Source organism: Catharus ustulatus, chromosome 3 (assembly GCF_009819885.2).
Source record: "Catharus ustulatus isolate bCatUst1 chromosome 3, bCatUst1.pri.v2, whole genome shotgun sequence".
Classification (NCBI taxonomy): Eukaryota; Metazoa; Chordata; class Aves; order Passeriformes; family Turdidae; genus Catharus; species Catharus ustulatus.
In genome coordinates, this window is record NC_046223.1 from 103,620,924 (window position 1) to 103,640,859 (window position 19,936).

Genomic DNA, 19,936 nt, shown 5'->3' on the forward strand with positions numbered 1-19,936 from the left:
AAACTATGTTCCTGCCACAGATCAGTGACATTAACAGGTCTAAAAATGACTGTTCCTGTGAAAGAAGTGCTATTGTTCAAAATTGGATTTTTTCCAGGAGGGTTAGAGGGCCATTGAGGGCCCACCCAACTTCTCCCAGCAATGCAGGGACATCTGCTCTCTACTCCAGCTATTTCTGGGGCATGAAGGCGTCATAGAATCACAGAATAGCCTGGGCTGGAAGGGACCTTAAGGATCATCAAGTCCCACCTCCCTGCCATGGGCAGGGACATCCATCTTCCACTACACCAAGCTGCTCAAAACACCATTCAACCTGGCTTTGAACACTTCCATGGGTGGGACATTCAAAACCTGTTCCAGTGCCTCAATACCCCCAGAATGAACAATTTCTTCCTCATGTTCAACCCAAATCTAGCCTCTTTCATTTTAAAAACATTATCCCTGGTCCTACAGACACGCCCCAGCTGGTGTGCTGGGAGCTGCTGCCTCCGGGCATGCACAGCTCTGTGGGAGGCTGGTTCCTTCCCACTGCCCACCCTGGCTTCCTTCCCAGTGCCCACCCTGGGTTCCTTTCCCACTGCCCACCCTCGGCTCCCTTCCCACTGCCCACCCTGGGCTGCCTGCTGGCTCCCCAGCTCCCAGGCAGAGCACAGTGTCCAGCCTTGCAAAGGCTGCTGCAGGGAAGACAACTGGGGTGTGAGTCTGTGTGCCAGGGGTGTGATCTAGTGCCCCCCTCAAGGCATCCCTCAGGGATGCATCCTGCTTAGTCTCTGCAGGTACCAGAGCATGATTTCCCATGTAGCCAGAGAGTCTTTTTCAAAGCATTTGATGACTTCACTGAGGGCTTCAGAGTACAGATGCATTTATTTCTGTTTCACAGGTCCCAGGAATCATAAAGTATTTAGAATACAGCATCTTAAGAGGTGTTCTGCAGGGTTTTTTTGCATTTACATGTAGTGAAAATTTAAACTGATGCCTTTTATGTTTCAGCTGAAGATAGAAATAAAGTATTTTTCTATTTCTGACAATAAGCAGATACTCATAATATGTTAAGATGCGGGTATAACAAAAGCAGAAACCCAAAATACCAAGCTTCCCTGTCTGGGAGCACTGAAAATACTATTTCCTTAGGAGAGAGAACTTTCTGGTTTACTTTGCAGTCAGCTAATGGTAAAATGCAAGAAATATTAGGGAAAGGCCAGGAGGGGCAATGCTGAAAACTGATCCCAAATAGCTGCTCTACAAGAGCATGCAAAACCCTCTTGAGAGGGATGACTGAAATGGGGATGTGCCTCCTGCTTTCACTTCCATCACTGCGATGGATCCACGCCCAGGAGCCCCAGGTAGGACACCTATGGTGGGATCCTGCCCCAAGGGGATCATACAAATCTTGTGTTCCTAATTTGCCAGTGTGGTAGGATTTGGACTCTGAGATTACACTGCCTATGCACTAGATGGTGGGATCAATCCTCCCTTCCTGTTATCTCCCATACTGGGGACCAGATTGAAAGAGACAGTGCCAAATTCAGACCTGGACCTGAGGCTTGCACAGCACAAAGAGTACATTTGGCACATTTTAAGTGGCAGAAACATTAAATTTCATTCAATATCCTCTGAAGTTCTGGATCAGATGATATTACTGCTTTTTCTTTTTTTTTTTTACTAAGTTCAAAGCAAGATCTTCCTTCAAAGCACCACATTTCAACACCTCATTCTAGTACATGTTCATTTATAAACAGCATTCAGAAATGAGCTTCTAAATATTGATTCTTAAGATGAATTGGTCCCTCTTCCAGTGACACCAGTCAGAAATCAGCAGCTGGTGAAGATCTTCATGCTCTCACTAGGAGCAGACCAGGTGAACTTTCTCCTCCGTGCATCCCAAGCAGCCATGCTGCCCCTGATGCCCCAGGAGCCTCCACCACCCACCTCTCCCGTGCTGTCTGGCTGTGTGAGACGTGTTGTCTGTAGCAGTTCTGCTCAGCTGGGCTCCCAGGACCATGCCTGACACCCTCGAGGCAGGGAACTGGGTTCAGCGGCAGTACTCCCGCTCGATGCTTGCCATGAGCTCCTCCTCTGAGTAATCATATAATATTGTGGACTGCCCCAAGGGCTTCTTGTTGCTTTCTGGGCACCTGTCATGGAAGGGAATGAATTATTGGTGTCATGAGAGAGAATCAGGTTCTGAAGGATATAAGAAGGCCCTTGCTTCGTTTTTTTTGTGAATGGAAAGATCGAGCTGCATGTCTTGCCAAGACACAGATACTCTGTCATGTCCAGTTCCCATACCCCATTGGCACATTGCCTGCTGACATTTGCTATCACTTGGCACCAGTTTAGTCTGTGAGCTCACTACAGTACAACCCTTACAATGTTCCAGATCAAGCTCCCAGAACCTTTTGAGTTAGGCTCCAGGCCCAGCTAAAGCACAGCGTAATCTTTATGCTACTTTTAAGGTTTTATGCAAAAAGAATTATTTTGTCTGTATTTGTAAGGGATCTGACTTTCAACCAAAATATGAATGCAACTTCTTCAAACTGCTCTTATGGCTTTTATTTATTTCCACATCAGCACAGCCCTCCCATGAGTGGGAACTGATATATGATTCAAAGGGAACTGTATGGGGTTTATTGGTACTGTCAGAGGTGGTTTATGTCGGGTGCAAGAGAAATCTGTCCCTATCTGCGTAAGGGAGAACAGCGACAAGTCTTCTGCAGGCTTTGACCACTGCACCTTATACTACCAATGAAGTCTGCTTGATCTTGCCCTCCAGGACTCAAGAGAGGAGCCAGCAGCTGACAAGTGAGTGCTCCTCCTTGGCCTTGTAGAGATTTGGGAGGTGAGCAAGCTGTGCTGTCAGGCTTGGAACACGTGGCTCCTTGGAATGGAGGTCATGGTGAAGTGCAGAGCTCCGTGGAGAACTGAGCTGGTAAATCCAAACTGTAAAGTGCTTTGCCATGACATGTCAACCAAGATTTTGTGACCATCCACTAGTGAAGAACAAGTAAACAAGAAATATTTTGGTTTTGTGTGTCAGTTAGTTCTTTGCCAAAGAGGAGATTTTCATATCCACTAGCATGGCTCCAGGTCCGTCCCAGACTCACCATGCATGATCTATTGAATTCCTCTAAGGAGGAATTCCTCTAAGGATGAGATCTATCCCAACCATTGCTCTTGCAGTTGGGATGAATAAAATTCATCCACTAGTATCCTTTAATGAAAAAACCTGAGGACCTGTTTACTAGACGAAATCACAGAAACTGCCCCAAAGTAGGTATATAAATGTAGAATTGGAATTGAAGAAAAGAACCCTGAAATGCTTTTCTAAGGACACTTTCTCCTATACAAGAGGTGCTTTCATACTGCTCTCCTTGGGCCAGGGAGTGTCCTCAGTGCTCTTCCCAGTCAGCAGCTGTGGAGTGAGTGGCCACAGTGCAGTGCAACCCTCTCTGCTCTGACCTGCCCTGGCCACAGGGGCTCCTGACAGCCCAGCTGCTCTGACCCAGCCGTGTTTATGCCATGCCCCTCATGTGTCAGAAATAGCCTGGTGCTTTTCCTGGAGTCACCTGATGGCCAGCTGGTGACACTGGTGACACTGGGTAGTGTAGGTATTCTATAGTTACTTACACTGCACTATGCCCTTGATGGCAAGTTCTACTTGCAGCAAGTAAGATTTAGCAACCAGACTCTTCTGCTTATTCCTTTTATTCATTTTCCTGCTGAGGGCTGCAGGGTATCTGACTTCCACTGCATTAAGTAAGATCTGAGAAGAAAGCTACAAATCCAAGAGCTGGAACCATGCAGCAGCATTAACAAAGCAATAATGGGAAAAGGAAGTGCACAAATCTGAGTTAAAACACACAATTTACTGATTTAAACTCACACTGTGACAATCCTCTAATTTTATGTTACGTGATGGGTAGGAGGCAGAGCTCCTGGCAGCTTGCTTGCAGGCCCACAGAAGAGCCATTGTTTCTCACAGCAGTTACATAATTTCCCACTGTTAATTATTCTCGATGCTTTGGTTTGCATGGAGAAAATCTCCAGGTAAAACTCGTTGAGACACAGATGTGCTTTTGAAAAAACAAAAGCACACTCCGCTTCCTAAGCACGCCCCAGAAAGGAAAGGAAAAGAGAGGGCTGCGTTTCTTTCAAGAGCAAAGGAAAAGCAAGTTGCTGTTCATACTATTTCTATATTTGTAGCAAAGTTCTGTATCATTTAATACAGGAAAATTGAAATAAAATTAAAATGAGAGCTTTAATCTGGATAAAAGGAAAAGCTTCTGCACCCTGAGGACAGCAAGAAGAGGAACAGGCTGTGTGGCTGCACAGGCTCTATCCGTGGGGGCTTTCAACAGCTGATGGAACAAAAGCCTGGAGCATTCTGCTCTGACTTCACAGCTGATCCAGCTTGGAGCTAGAGCTAGGAGACTGGACTAGAGACCTCCTGAGGCCATCCCAACCTAAACCTCCATCTCAAAGGCACATCAGTGCAGGTATTTCTGCTGATCCTGGAATTCAGTGAGAAGCCGTGGCAGGGAAATCCCAAGCTCAGGATGTGCACAGGACAAAAGCTGCTGGACCACAGGCCTTTTCCCATGCTCCTGCAGCTGCTTCAGCTCCTCTTGTCACCTCGTGCCAGGGCTGCAGAGCCTGGCTCCAAACACACTGAGTCCACCTGAGGGCTATTAGACCCTCCAGTCAGAAAATAACAGGTCAGCACCTTGAGTGGAAAGATTTTCAAACCCCAGATGTTCCGGGGAAGGAGAGAAACCTGTGAAGGAGCAAAGCTGAGAGAGGAGTTAGCTGAAAAGCATACAACAGGGGAATCTGCAGTGTGATAGGACAGCAAGGAAAAAGAAGGCTCGTGCAGCTCCATCAGGATTACTGACCAGGCTTCTGGGCACCTCACTGCTAAAATGTTATTAACAGCTTGGAGAGAGTTTAGAAAGCAGCAATAAAAGTGATTTAAGAGGCTAGAGCAAAGCAATTTAGGAAAGAGGCAAGCAAGAAATGTGCTCCATTTCAGCTACAGGCTCAGTGTTTAAAAGGAAGTAGGAATTATATGTGGGTTTTTTGTTAAGTGTAAAGACAATGAACTATGCAATGTGGATAATGAAATGCAAAGGGCAAAATTAGACCAAAAGTGAGCAAAACCACCTTTAAGCTAGACCCCAGCAGTGGGGATGCTGTCAGTGTCACATCCCTGGTGTCAGGCAGGTGCCTGGTGTGGGGGAGAGCTGCCTGCAGGCTCTGTGACAATGGCCCTGATGGATGACCAGGGTGACAAGCTCCCAGGCACAAACCTGAGTCAACTGGCTGAAAACTAGGTTGGAGGGTGAATCCAGGACAGTGTTTTTTGATCGTTTTGCTGAGGATGGGGAAGTCCAGGGTTAATCATTAAAATGCCTTCTGCAAGACCTAGCAGCTGAAAAATGGGTCAAAACAACGCCCTGGTAACTCTGGCAGTGACACGAGCCTTGGAAGCAATTACCAAATCATTACCGTGTGCCTGGGCTCTGCCATCCACCCGTGAAATACCAGACCACAGAGAGCAGTTCCCAAAAGATTCTGGGGGAGGGAGGGTGAGAGGTAACACAGCCCAACCAGGAACACACCCAAAGTATTTCCCAGGGGCTGGTTTAGATGCTCATGCAGTGTCACAGGACATGTTGTAGGACGGGAGGTGACACCCCACCTCCATCTCGTGTGGCTGCTCTCCTGACAGACACTATTAAGTCTCCCTATCTAGTTCTTCTTCTCCTCCCTTGACATTTGCTTCTCCTTTAATTGGCTTTATGGGAATTTCTTCAGTCAGCAACTCTACCAAGACAAGGCTGACTTTTGCTGTTTGTAGAGTGTTTACCTAGAATGATTCCAGCCACAGAAATGTGAAGGATGAGACACCTACACACGCACATTAATCTCTGTTTCCGTGGCTTGATTTGATTTTATTTGATTTGATGTCTTCAAAAATCTGTTGGGGACTGGGCAATTTCCAAAAAAAATGTTTGCATAGTTCTTGCCAGCAGAAATTGCAACTCTGCTTATCTCAGGCAGTACAGGCACTTCACACGTGAGCTGTGCTATGGGACTCTGCAGTGGTATAAAGCAAATGTTATCTAAATGAAAATAATCTCCTGCTCTGTCATCCCAGATCAGAAAACATTTTCTGCTGTCTCAAACCTTTCCTTAGCATGTCAAAGAGGGTGGGAGAAGGAAAGCCTTGGCAGGGTGTGAGTCGCCAGTGGGTGCCTGGGGCCAGGGGCTGCACAGGAGCCTGGCAGAGCTGGCTGCGCACCCCAGGAGGAGACTGCTCAGTTGCCATCACAGCCCAAACCCACTGAGGATGCTAGAAAGCACAGGAGAGGTTAAAGTGCCTGTACAAGCCTTGCCATCAGAAAAGCTAAGGGCAGATGTGTTTTCCTAGTGCTCTGGGAAGCAGCAGCCTTCCAGGTGAGCTCCCTGCCAGCTGGGAGGGAGAGCAGGAGCAGGGGGATGGACTGCAGGGGTGCCTGGGCTCTGCTGACACATCCAGCAGCCCTGCTGGGCGTTAGGTCACACAGCCCATGGCCAGGATCTGCAGATGAGTCTGCTCTCGAGTGCTGCAGGAGCAGAGGCTGGATAACAGCCAGAGCTCAATGCTGAAGAGTCACTCTTTAATGTAAGGAAGTGTTATTTTAAGATGGTTTTACAAGCTTGTTCATTTCGCCTGGGTTTTTTACCATGTGTTAAACTGTCCCCATTCCTGGTGAAGACAGACTTGGAGGCTCACTCTGCTGGGCAACTTTTGCTTGTGGAAAATGTTAGATTTCTTTTGTATGGCACCCAGAGTAGCAGGTCCCCACCATTCCACCATTCCCCCATTCCCGAGGGACACTGATGTCTCTAACTGGTGTAGCATTAGAGCATCTCATGGGTTTTCTTTTATGACTCCTGAGGAGCAAAGAGTTGTTATTCTCCTTTTCCACATGTGGCAGAGCCCACAGGTGAATCAGGGCCTGAGCTCTTTGTTGGAGCGATTATCCACAGCTTTGCATTAACTACTCCAAGGTGCCTCTCTGGCAAGTGGATATCCTAAATTCTGATTGCTCACAACCTCTGTACTACACATGAGCTGGAGCCTGGATCTTTTCAAGCAGCACCTGATTTTTTAAAAATTTGCAAATAAGTAAATGGGCAGAATATTTAAGGTTATAAATCATTTCACACCATTCCCAGCCCTTTTGCACTGTGTGAAAATGCAGAAATAGCACTAAGGTCCCTTCATTCCACCTGCTTTTCCCCCCTGAAGATACCATGAAAGCAGGCGATACTCACTGATGGTCGAGGTTGCTGTTCTCTGGGCCTGGTGGGCTTCTGGTTGATGAAGCCTATGACAGAAGACAAGATGCAGTCACAACACTTTAAAGTCAAGGAAGGTGATTCTCCCCTTCTGCTCTGCTCATGAGACCCCATCTGCAGTGCTGCATCCAGGACCGAGGTGCTCAGCACAGGAAGGACATGGGCCTGTTGGAATGAGTCCAGAGGGAGAGCATGAAAATCATCAGAGACGTGGAGCACCTTTCCTGTGAGGACAGGCTGAGGTAGTTGGGGTTGGTCAGTCTGGAGAAGAGGAGGTTCTGGGGAAATCTCATTGCAACCTTTCAGTACCTAAAGGAGGCCTACGAGAAAGATGGAGAGGGGCTGTTTACAAGACCTGTTGTGACAGGACAAGTGGTAATGGTTTTAAACTGAAAGAGAGCAGGTTTAGACTAGATTTTAGGAATAAATTCTTACTGTGAGAGTTGTGAGGTACAGGTTGCCCAGAAAAGCTGCGGATGCCCCATCCCTGGCAGTCTCTGGATGGAGCCTTGAACAATCTGTTCTAGTTGAAGATGTCCTTGCCCATGATGGGGGGTTGAAACTAGCTGATCTTCAAAGCTCCCCTTCAACCCATACCATTATTTCTTTCCGTGAAACCTATCTCTGTCTACAGAGGGCAACATGACCTGGTTTAAACCCCCTGGTTTGGTTTAAACCCCCAAACAACTTCTGTGGGGACAATACAGGTACGAGAGACTCTCTTTTATTAGCCCTGTTCTGCCAGTTCTGTTTCAGCATCCAGGGTGGCTGCACAGCTGCCAGCTACAGAACCAAAATCCCTGACTGCTGACCTGTTAAACCTCCCAGTTTTCCATGAACGCCCACTGCACCACCAGCTGCAGGTAATAGTATGAAAATACCCGCAAAGGGAGGAACTCACTGCAACATCAACCCAATTTTCACCTGACAAAGATGCTTCCCAGAAGAATTATCCATCTAGGGTGAAGCATCCATCTTCCCTATGCTGGAATCCTGAGGCTTTCAATGGGATACCCGGGGAACAACCAAAGTCGAACCTTATGGTTTATAAAATGGGGGCAGTGAGGTGACTGTTAATCCCCAGCTAGGCCAGTAATAAAATGAACCCTCTGTAGCCAGATACTATTGAGAATAATACATCTCTCATCTTTTTCTACCTTTTCACTGTATTTTCACAGGGAAAACGAGTGGGACAGGGACATGGCTTTGCATCTTGGCTTGTCATTATCTTTTCTGAGATGCAGTCCTAAAGCTGGTGGACCTTCTTTATACAAGCCACCCTGAATCTCACAACAACATTAACAAGTTAAACAGGTAGCACCAAACCAGGGCATTCCAGAAAACAGAAATGAAAGGCTGTTCCTTCAGTGTAGAAAAGAGGAAAATATTTTTATGTACAAGAAAAAAGGGAAGTGTGTTGTTTTGAAAGACAAGTGTCTGCTAAGGAAGACAGGAGCCTCCCTTGGAATGGAAAATGTAAACCCCTTCCTTCCGAATTATTGTAACCTGAAATTAAGGTGCTCTCATGCAAAGAGATGAGAACAGGAATAACAGTTCTTTACTAGTGTGTATAATAAAGCAAGCAAACAACAACGCAGCATTAAACGAACCAGAGCAGGAGCCCAAGGACCTTTCCCAGCACTTTCCCCTTGGTGCAGTTCCAGGCATGGCCAGCAGGGGCGCTGCGGGCTCACGGCCGGGCAGGGCAGGTGCAATGATTCTCCCGTGCCTGCAGGGGGCGCTGTGGGGAGGGCTGAGGAGCACACGGGAATGGCGGCTGGCCTGGACGGGAAGGGATGGAGGAGAGGCTTTGCCCCACAAACCCTGGGGCAGTGCTGGTCCCGGTGCCCAGACAGGGGTCTCGGAAGCAGCAAGGTGGGCCAGCAAGACGTCTTGGCAGGCAGGGGGTGCAGGGCTGTAGTGCAGCCAAAGCTCAGAGAAATGCCGAAGCAGTAGCAGGGCTGGGACAGCAGCAGCCTGGCTCTGAGCAGGGAGAGGTGAGCTCAGGATCCTGGGTACCCAAGCACATGGGGATGGTCCCTTTTTTAGTGAGGCAAGTGTTGGTAAGATCCCAGTTCAGTGGCTGCTCTCACAAGCAGAGGCTCACCCACGGCAGAAGCAGCAGCTCTGCGCTGGGCTCTGGCAGTAGCAGCAAATTCCCTTCCCTAAGCGGCAGTTCCGACCATCCTCCTCGGAAGCCCAGAGGGAGAGAGATGGCAGCAGCTGCCCCAGCTTCATCTTTTACCTGCCCAATTCTCATGGTATCTCTGCCCCTCAGAGAGAAACTTCCAGATAAGAGAAGTGCAACCAGATGCCCTTCTCCCCTGAGCTTGGCCACTTCTGTTTTTCTCAAGCACACAGTCGTTAGTGTTTCCTAGCAATTTATGGGGGAAAAATTTCCTAAGGAATAAAAGGATAGAAACCTAACCCCCAACAGGATGCAAAGGAACCAGGGAGAGGTGTGGAAAAGCTTGTAATGCAAAGCCGTTGCCCGTTCCTCTGCTGTGTTTCTGCAGGGCTGGATGGGATCAAGCGATTCCTCAGTAAGATCATGTATATGCTCTTGGAACAGCTCAAACCTGTGCTGCCCCAAGGTCATGCACAGGACTGGCGCTGGAAAGTGTGGGAGCTATGGAGGGGCAATGCCCCACTACAGGCACTGCTGGTACAACAGTGATGGTTCAGACACTTTTGCACCAATTTAAATCTGTTGGTATTGGTCAGACTTGTATGTGCCATCCACTGGGTAGAAATATCCACCTGGCTGTCTGCAGGTATTGCACGGCACCTGATTTTAATTTGCAAGATATTTTCACTATGCTCCTTCCTCAGCTGCTTCTCATGAGGGTGGACAGGAGTTGAGGTATAAACATCGTGGTCTCAGATACTGCAAGGCAGACCCAGAGGTGCTTGACAGCAAACTGCTCAGTTCTTTCCTGCCTTTTGCAAGGGCTTTGTGCTGCTGTGGTTACCTTTGGCTCCCATGTTTCAGCAGGTGAGGAGAACTGCAGCAATGACACCTGTCTCATGGTTCTGGGTGAACATCTCTTCCAGGTAAGCCCTAAGTAGCTTCCATTCCAGGAACTGGGAAAGGTATCTGTTATCCACTGTATTTCACATCCTGGCTGCCTGCTTAAAATGACAAAAAATGTTACAAGTCTTTCATAGAGTTTTAGTGTAATACCTGTCAAAAGGCATTCCACATCCTTTCAGAAGAGTCCCTGCTCTTTGGTAACACTTTGTTTTCTCTGGAAGAGACTGAACTACTCTAGAAAGAGCTTCTAGGTCCAAGTGAAGACAAGAGTATGTGCAAAAGCTGACTGTGAGGTAAGACAGTTCTTTCTCTCCTGGTTATTTATGATTGTTTCTTGGCAATCTCCCACAAGCAACAAGAGCAAGAAGCAGTGCCAGAAGAACATGCTGAGCTCCGATGGCTGACTTCTGGGACTGCATCCCACAGTGCAGCTCCTCATCCATCATCCACTGGACTACTGTTGCGGCCCGAGTTTCCTTCCACCAGGTGAAGAACATTATTCATCCTCAGCACCAAGGGAAATACAGTTCTTTAGGAGTGCTTTGATGATGCTCTTCCCAGAGTAAGAACCCAGCTTCCAGTACTTCTGTACAAAGGATGAGTTTGGATCATTTTAGGAAGGGGCTTGGATTGTACAATTGGTTGTCTGTTTTTTCTTCTCTTGTGGCTGACTCCTCCATATTACGAGCTGTACGTGTTGTGTGGGTGGAAGACAGAATTAATTCGTCATCAGGACAGTGCAGCTCTGGTTAGCAAAATCTGCTTCTCTGTGCAAAACCTGCTCCCACCTTTTCCAAGGGATCTGTCAGCAGCAATAGTCATTTCTCAAGAGAATTTGGAACAGGCACAGGTAGATTTCTACCAACATTTTATCCAGTGCATGAATCAGAAATGGTGGCAAGTTAAAACAAAAGACACCGTGTGCAGGGCAGCAGGCTCAGCGGTGCCCCAGTGACACCGTGTGCAGGGCAGCAGGCTCAGCAGTGCCCAGGTGACACCGTGTGCAGGGCAGCAGGCTCAGCAGTGCCCCGGTGACACCGTGTGCAGGGCAGCAGGCTCGGCGATGCCCCGGTGACACTGTGTGCAGGGAAGCAGGCTCAGCAGTGCCCAGGTGACACCGTGTGCAGGGCAGCAGGCTCAGCAGTGCCCAGGTGACACCGTGTGCAGGGCAGCAGGCTCGGCAGTGCCCCGGGTGACACCGTGTGCAGGGCAGCAGGCTCGGCGATGCCCAGGTGACACCGTGTGCAGGGCAGGTTTGGCAATGCCCAGGTGACACCGTGTGCAGGGCAGCAGGCTCAGCGGTGGCCCGGTGACACCGTGTGCAGGGCAGCAGGCTCAGCAGTGCCCAGGTGACACCGTGTGCAGGGCAGCAGGCTCAGCAGTGCCCAGGTGACACCGTGTGCAGGGCAGCAGGCTCAGCAGTGCCCAGGTGACACCGTGTGCAGGGCAGGCTCAGCAGTGCCCCGGTGACACTGTGTGCAGGGCAGCAGGCTCAGCGGTGCCCCGGTGACACTGTGTGCAGGGCAGCAGGCTCAGCGGTGCCCCGGTGACACTGTGTGCAGGGCAGCAGGCTCAGTGGTGCCCCGGTGACACTGTGTGCAGGGCAGCAGGCTCAGCAGTGCCCAGGTGACACCGTGTGCAGGGCAGCAGGCTCGGCAGTGCCCAGGTGACACCGTGTGCAAGGCGGGCTCAGCAGTGCCCAGGTGACACCGTGTGCAGGGCAGCAGGCTCAGCGGTGCCCAGGTGACACCGTGTGCAGGGCAGCAGGCTCGGCGATGCCCCGGTGACACTGTGTGCAGGGCAGCAGGCTCGGCGATGCCCCGGTGACACTGTGTGCAGCAGGTTTGGCAATGCCCAGGTGACACCGTGTGCAGGGCAGCAGGCTCAGCAGTGCCCAGGTGACACCGTGTGCAGGGCAGCAGGCTCGGCGGTGCCCCGGTGACACCGTGTGCAGGGCAGGCTCGGCAGTGCCCAGGTGACACCGTGTGCAGGGTAGGCTCAGCAGTGCCCAGGTGACACCGTGTGCAGGGCAGCAGGCTCAGCAGTGCCCAGGTGACACCGTGTGCAGGGCAGCAGGCTCAGCGATTCCCAGGTGACACCGTGTGCAGGGCAGCAGGCTCGGCAGTGCCCCGGTGACACCGTGTGCAGGGCAGCAGGCTCGGCGATGCCCAGGTGACACCGTGTGCAGGGCAGCAGGCTCAGCGGTGCCCAGGTGACACCGTGTGCAGGGCAGCAGGCTCAGTGGTGCCCCTATGACACCATGTGCAGGGCAGGTTTGGCAATGCCCAGGTGACACCGTGTGCAGGGCAGCAGGCTCAGCGGTGCCCTGGTGACACCGTGTGCAGGGCAGCAGGCTCGGCGATGCCCAGGTGACACCGTGTGCAGGGCAGCAGGCTCAGTGGTGCCCGGGTGACACCGTGTGCAGGGCAGCAGGCTCGGCGATGCCCAGGTGACACCGTGTGCAGGGCAGCAGGCTCAGCGGTGCCCCAGTGACACCGTGTGCAAGGCGGGCTCAGCGGTGCCCCGGTGACACCGTGTGCAGGGCAGCAGGCTCAGTGGTGCCCGGGTGACACCGTGTGCAGGGCAGCAGGCTCAGCGGTGCCCGGGTGACACCGTGTGCAGGGCAGCAGGCTCAGCAGTGCCCAGGTGACACCGTGTGCAGGGCAGCAGGCTCAGTGGTGCCCGGGTGACACCATGTGCAGGGCAGCAGGCTCAGCGGTGCCCGGGTGACACCGTGTGCAGGGCAGCAGGCTCAGTGGTGCCCGGGTGACACCGTGTGCAGGGCAGCAGGCAGGGTGCGGAGCACCGGCTGCCCTGGGCTGTGAGACACAATAAAAACTGACCCCACCCAGCTGGCTCGGGATTGCTGTAATGGGTATGTTGCAAGTTCAGCAGATAATTAGTATTAGCCCTTTATGTGGGTTAGGATGATGTGCATGTCAGGACACTTTAATATTATGGGTTCCTATCCTACAGCTAAGTAAGTAATTGCTGGCCTGGTTGGCCTGTGTCCTGGTAAGAGTTAAATGAAGTCAGCTTCTCCTTTCTGCAGCTTGCAGTCATCTTTTTATTACTCATCTAGACCGTGGCGTGTCTCCTCGTTTTCCACCCCATTTTCAGCATAAGCATCTTGTGCTGAAGTCTGCTGTGCCACAGAGCCCCACATCACCCCCTCCTCCAAGTCTGAAGGCTTGGATACTAAGCTCACCCAGGATGCATCCACATTTAATTTACTGTCATGACATGAGGTGGAATGATTTGACAGTCATTGCACACATAGTTCAGTCATCCTTCAGGGAGCAACTCCTAGGAGCAAGGCAGAGCTGAGAGCTGGAAGCAAGAGCTATTTCTCTGCTGCGTGCATAAGCCAGCACTCCCGGGGTGCAGCTTCCCACTCCCCCCAATGCAATGCAAGCTCCTCATGGCCCTGCCAGTCCTTAACCTCCTACTTTCTCTGTCAGCTCCAGCAGTGGCGAGCAAGCTGGGTGAGAACATCCTTTCCTGGAACCTTCCACAGGGTGATCTGGAGCCGTGTACCTATGGAGGCTCTGGAGCTGCTCCCAAGCTGCACTGAAACTGGGCAGCTGCAGTCTTGACTACAAACCCTGTCTCCAAAAGTGGGAGGCCAAAATCAAGCTCTCTCTGAGATGGGTGCCTGTACTGATAACTAAACCATGGCCAGGCATTACCCAGGAGACTACAAGCTGGTCTTGACCAAAAACCATGCCAGCTCAGCGGGGCAGACCATCATGGTCCAGTGCAGACAGCTGCTATGGTACAGTTCAGCAGTATGGATACAGCCCTGAGATGCAGTAGAGATACAGACCCTGAGTGCAGCTCAGGTGCAACTCACATGCAAGGAGTGACTGAGCCATGTAAAGTATCTACATGGGAGCAGTGTGGTCTCTGCCAGTGTACACCAGGGCCTCTTTCCCTCCCTCTGCTCCTCCCAAATCCCTCTTCACAAACACTCCATGAACTGGACCAGCAGACCAGGCTGAGCTGAAATGCCAACCCACTGCCATGGTAGGCAGGGAGGATACCACCTGGAGAGCCCTGCAGGTGCAGTCTACAGCGGAGCATAGAGGGCTGAGCTGGTACCACAGCAGGGCAGCACCCTCCAGCAATGCCAGCACAGGACTGTGGGCTGAGACAGACAGCCAGCACTGCTGGAATCAGCCTCTCCAACCCACAGCCAGTTACTGCTGGCAAAAAAAAAGTTGCTTACCTAGGGTGCCAGTAGGTACCAAATGTGACGCACAGCCCGAGCTGCACCCCAGGCAAAACACTCCCAGGCAAAGCACTTCCAGATTTGCTTTGGTCTGCAGCAACATCCTCTGGCCAGCGACGGAATTAGGAGCAGGCGGTGGATGGGAAGTGGGCAGGGATGCAAGGAGTTCCCACGCTTCTCCTCTCCTGCCAACTAAAACACCAGCTCCCAGCTATTCTGTACATGCCCTGGGCTTATTTTTAGACCATGAATAGTTTCCAGGGCAAAAGCAGTCCATGCTCTGCCAAGTGAAGTGGGGAGTTGTGGAAAATGCCTAGTCAGCAGTTCTCTAAGTCCAGGTGTAATACAGCTGTGCTGGGAGGGTGATGCTGGCTGAGGTGACAGCACAGCTCACTGCTTCTGGACTCTGGTCAAGTTTCAGGTGCTTTGAACAAGACAAGAAATATAATGGGAGAGAGGGGGAAACATTTAACTCAGCAACCACCAGATCTACAATTGGAAATTAACAGCAGAATCTGAAATAATGTGACTTTGGGAAGTTCAGGGAGTCCCAGATATTCAGCTGGAGATGACATTTTCTGAAGGCCCCATGCTCCCTATGAAAGTGTAGCACAATGTCTTGATCCAAGGGCATTTTTGGCTATTAACACAACCAGGAAGAAAATGTTGAAATAAACTGCTATCAACGTTTGATAGGAAGTAGAAAAATCAAATTCCTGTTTGAGGGAAGCACATTTTAACAAGAGTAGAAAAATGAACCTGAGTTCCTGTAAGAAACTAATGGGGCACAGCATTTCATGTCCCTTCAGGACCCTTCTCTGTTTGCAGCTGGGACCAGCCAGCCACGAGGTGTCACTGTGCCACATCGGTCTGCAGAAAAAACATCTGGTTGAAAAACTCAGGCAAAGCTTTGAAAACTAGGATGTTTTAAAATTACATGATAGTTTCTCTAGAAGTTGGTGAATACACCTTCTACCTGTGTTTCTCCTGCAGCTGGGGTGATTTGTTTGATGGAATCACATCCCATCTCCAGTCAGGAGGAGCGATGGTGCCAAGGAAAAAGCTGTTAAAACCAAAACCCCTAATATGTCTGTATTATTCCTCCATTTCAAGAAACCAGTGGGGAAATGCCTGAGGCCACGGCCTCTGCCCTGGCTTCCACCAAGAGCTGCCACCCCTGCTCAGTGCTGCAGCAGTACCTGCAAAACCTCAACTACGTTTTTCTGTCTTGAGCAAATAAACAAGGAAAAGCACCATCTGGAATTGAGAGCAAAGCTGAAAACGGATGTTTGATGCTGACAAGAGGTGTTAGGTTCTGCTCTGAGGTATTTGCAGGTTTCCCATCAGGATTTGGTTCCCAGTTTGGTGCTGTTGTGATATGCTTTCACCCTTCTCGCTCCCAAGCAAGGCTCAAATCTTTAAAGGCAGCTGCGTGCCTCTCCACCAGCCCTTGTCACCTGGCCTGACTGCCCATCAGCGCTGCCTGCTTGCTGCTGGATGGCAAATTGTGCCAGGGTTCAGCTGTGAAACACAACAGTGATGCACATCATGCCCAGGAGGAACACAGCTGAGACAGAATGATGAGCCCTGATTGCAATTCTGCTCTCTTCCGACTGGTGTCAAAGGTCTCTTCTACTCCCCCTGGCCAGAATCTGCTCCTCCAGGGGCTATTTCCCATCAGACTTTCCTACTGTGATACCTCCTTGTTACCTTTCCTCTTCTGCCTCACCTTTCCCCCACTAACTCTGTTGAATTATGATCTTTTCTTCTCTGAAATTTCTTTGCTGATCCTCCAGTTTGGACAACTGAATTGGGCAGAGCAAGTTCCTACCACAAGACAGAAACTACAGATGACTTGAAAAACTGGCAAGACTGAGAGGAATTGCCCTCAAAGTTACTAGCAATGCAATGAAGCTGATATCCCTTTCCAGAAACCTCCTCCCCCAACCTCTTGGGAAGGGTGGGACTGCAGTTTGCACAACAACCTAGAAGACTAAATTGCACCCAGTAAACAACCAAAACCTGGTGCTGCAAACAGTTTCCTCCCTCCTTTTCACAGGCTAGTGACTTTTTAGACCTCAAGGAGTCAGAATCATAAGCCCATGACTGCTGTCTCTGCCATCTCAGCTTCAGGAAAATAAAATGCTACCAAGAAAAGCTTCAAGTTTGCCCTGAAACTACCTGAGACTTCTCTTGTATGTCTTTTGTATGTTTGAAAAATACTGCTAGTTCTTTGCTGCCTTTGTCTGGATGCAACCAGAGCTGTGCACTTCCTCCCAAAAAAAGAAGCAGCAGCAACAGCTGGATGAGGAGCCACATGAGATGCTCAGCATGACTGCTGCCTCACTGTTGGCACTGCTGTGTGCTGCACACATTTGGCTTCACTGGATGACCAAGGCCCCACATGCCTGCTCCAGGCTGAGTTTTTTGAGCATACTCATGAACATCTCTGTGCTGCAAAGCTTGATAGCGTTCCCACCCTGGGTCTGCAGCACAACCTGGGCTGGCTGAGGTGATTCTACAGGTTCCTCGCCATCATTTCTGCCAGAGAGAGAAGTCTGAAGCAGGGAATGGGGCAGAGGCCACACTACCCCAAGGGCCACATCGTAAACTCCTCAGCCTCTACAGTTTGCTCCTTGTCATTAGTTCACTGGTACCTACTGCTGTAGTGGACTGTCTCTACTGCCATTAGAAAAGAAAGATGAGGGCAGCACCACTGCCTTTCTAATATGTAATTATCAGAACATACACTTTAGAATATGGCTGAGATACTGATTTATGCATAGGAAAAGTCACAGCTGATATAATTATTTAAGATCCAGCCATGATATTCACATGTGGAAAAAGAGGGAAAATTAATACCAGCAGCCTCTATTCCCATAAGCAAAGATAAATGGGAGAAGTCAGGAGGATTGCTCACAAATGAGAGTCTTTCAGAGTAGAAAGTAGTGCTGGAGTGAGCTCCATTCATTCTGCAGGAGGGTTTGGAGTTTAAAGAGCAAGGAAAAAATACGTCAGTACAAGATCTCTTAGTTTTTTTCCCTTCAATTTCCAAACCTTACTTTGAGGTTTTTCTTTAAAACCTGTCTAAATAAAGGGTTCTCATATGGAACCCTGCCAAGTTTCCTAATGGAAAATTTAGTTTGTATTAAAGTAATCCTTAACCCACGGATGTGCAGTTTAGTGATGGAAATTATACCTTTATAAAGAGCAAAACTGAGGCATGCAAGGCAGAATGTTCCTGGGTCCTTAGTATTTCTTTCCATTTTTAAATTTATTACTATATTCTGACAATTTAGTGTATCTGTGGAGAGCACTGTTTATCTAACAAAAAACACACAGCTTCCAAAGCCAAACTAAGATGAAAGATGTCGGTGATTTTTTGCCTCATCACCAGCTGATATATACAGTCTGCTGTTATTCTTGGATTGGAAAAAAAGGCCAAAAGATAAATCTCAACTCCCTCGGAAGCAAATCCATTATTTGTTAAAGGGACTGAAATGTGCCTTTAGGAAGAGCCAGACTGCACTTGTAGTGGATTGGCAAACATTAAAGGGCAGCTTTACATTCACATTTTAAAACTTCTGTTTACAAGCCTGACCCAGGAAAAAGCAGGAGCCGAACTTTATAAAGTCGAGCTATTTCCACAAGTCAGGAAAAGAAACTTCCAGCAGCACCGGCACAGAAGAACGGGATGGCCCCTCTCGGGACCGTGTTTCCCTTGCACAGGAGACTGAAAACGCAAAGAGAGCAGCAAAGACAAAACGCAGAGAGCATCGAGCCCGGCTCGGAGCGAAGATCAAAAGAATTTAACGCTGCTGATGTTCGGAGGAAGCCACGGCCGCGGCGGGTGGCGGCGGGGACAGCCGGGCTGGGCCGGGCTGGGGGCCCGGGGCCACCGCCGGAGGGTCGGGGGTGCTGTTCGGGCACTTACCGCCTGCTGGAGCGGGGCCCCGCCGTCTCCCGCCGCCTCCGCGCTGCTGCCGCCCGCCCGGGGCTCGGCGCTGCCGCCTGCGGCCGGGGCTCGGCAGCCAGGGCCGGGCGGTGCCGCCGCCCCCTCGCCGCCGGCCGGCGCGGTGCCCGGCGGGTCCCGGCTCTGCCCCGCTCTGCCCGCGGGCCCCCGCCGCCGGCTGCTGCCGCTGCCCATGGCCCGGCCCGCGGGCAGCGCTCGGGCCGCCGCCTGTCCCGGCCGCGCGGGGCGAACCCACCGCGGAGCGGGCCGGGGCCGGGGGAGGGAGCGGCGGCGAGGGGAGGGTGCGCGGTCTGCGATCGCGGTTCTGGGCACGCTGCCGCGCTCCCCTGTCCCTTCCAAAAGTTTCCAGCCCAGCCCGTTAGCTCCGGCCTTCCGAGCACCAGATCCTTACGTACATCTCCCGGAGCTGGGGGGAGGACATTGACATCTTCGGGGACATGCAGCAGGAGCAGCGCTCCTGGGCTGCTACACTGAAGCACAGCTCTGCAGACGGGTCCTGCAGAGCTCTGGAGGACAGCCCAGCGCGGGGGATGCCCTGTGGGGCAGGTTTGCGGCACTGAGTGCGGCTCGGCCATTTCCCGGAGTCACGGGAGGGCCCCGGGCAGAGGATGGGCCGGCCGGGCACCCCTCAGCCGATGCCCACAGAGTCACTCTGCGGCCCGACAGCCTGTCAAGCCTGTGGAGCTGTGCAATATTTGCACACTGTTCGACAGCGAAGACTATAGATGTTAAAAGCAAGGCTGTCATTCCCTCCAGGGACAGAGGGCAGGGGAGCACAGTGGATGCGTGGTGTCCTTGTTCTGCCTCCCTTCCTTCCAAACCAGCGGCTGACAAAGGCAGGAGGCACAGAGGTGTAATTCCTCTTTCTGCTCCTCGGCACTGACTGCAATAATTTCATCTGCCAGTTCATTCTGCTGGCTCTTCCTAAACCACTGAGCTAAAGCCCAAGAGTTTGTAATGGAGGGGCTGGGGGAAAGAAAGCCAACGAGTGGTCAGGTCATTGCCAGAAAGACGAGCTCCCAGCAATGGGGGCTTATCAAAAAGATCGGGACAGACTTTTTACCAGAGCATGTATTGACAGGACAAGGTGTAAGGTTTTAAACTAAAAGAGGGTAGATTTAGGCTAGATGTAAGGAAGAGAGGGTGGTGAAATGCTGGCACAAGTTGCCCGGAGAGGTGGTGGATGCCCCATCCCTGGAAACACTCAGGGTCAGATGGATGGGGATTTGAGAGACTGGGTATAGTGGAATGGTTGAACTAGATGACCTTTATAGGTCCATTCCCACACAAGCTGTGACTGAGAAGGATGTTCTGTTGGAAGAGTGGATCTTCTGGGAGTGTGGGGGTGTGGTGC

At 50.8% G+C, this 19,936-nt stretch overlaps 1 long non-coding RNA gene across 1 annotated transcript; it reads right to left on the reverse strand.

The window, feature by feature from the left end:
- Nucleotides 1-845: 845 nt before the first annotated feature.
- On the reverse strand, nucleotides 846-18,597 carry LOC116994034. Its single transcript, XR_004417406.1, has 3 exons — nucleotides 18,544-18,597; nucleotides 7,321-7,373; nucleotides 846-2,135 (listed from the first exon to the last, which is right to left on the reverse strand). It is a non-coding gene; the product is annotated as an uncharacterized LOC116994034 (long non-coding RNA).
- Nucleotides 18,598-19,936: the final 1,339 nt, after the last annotated feature.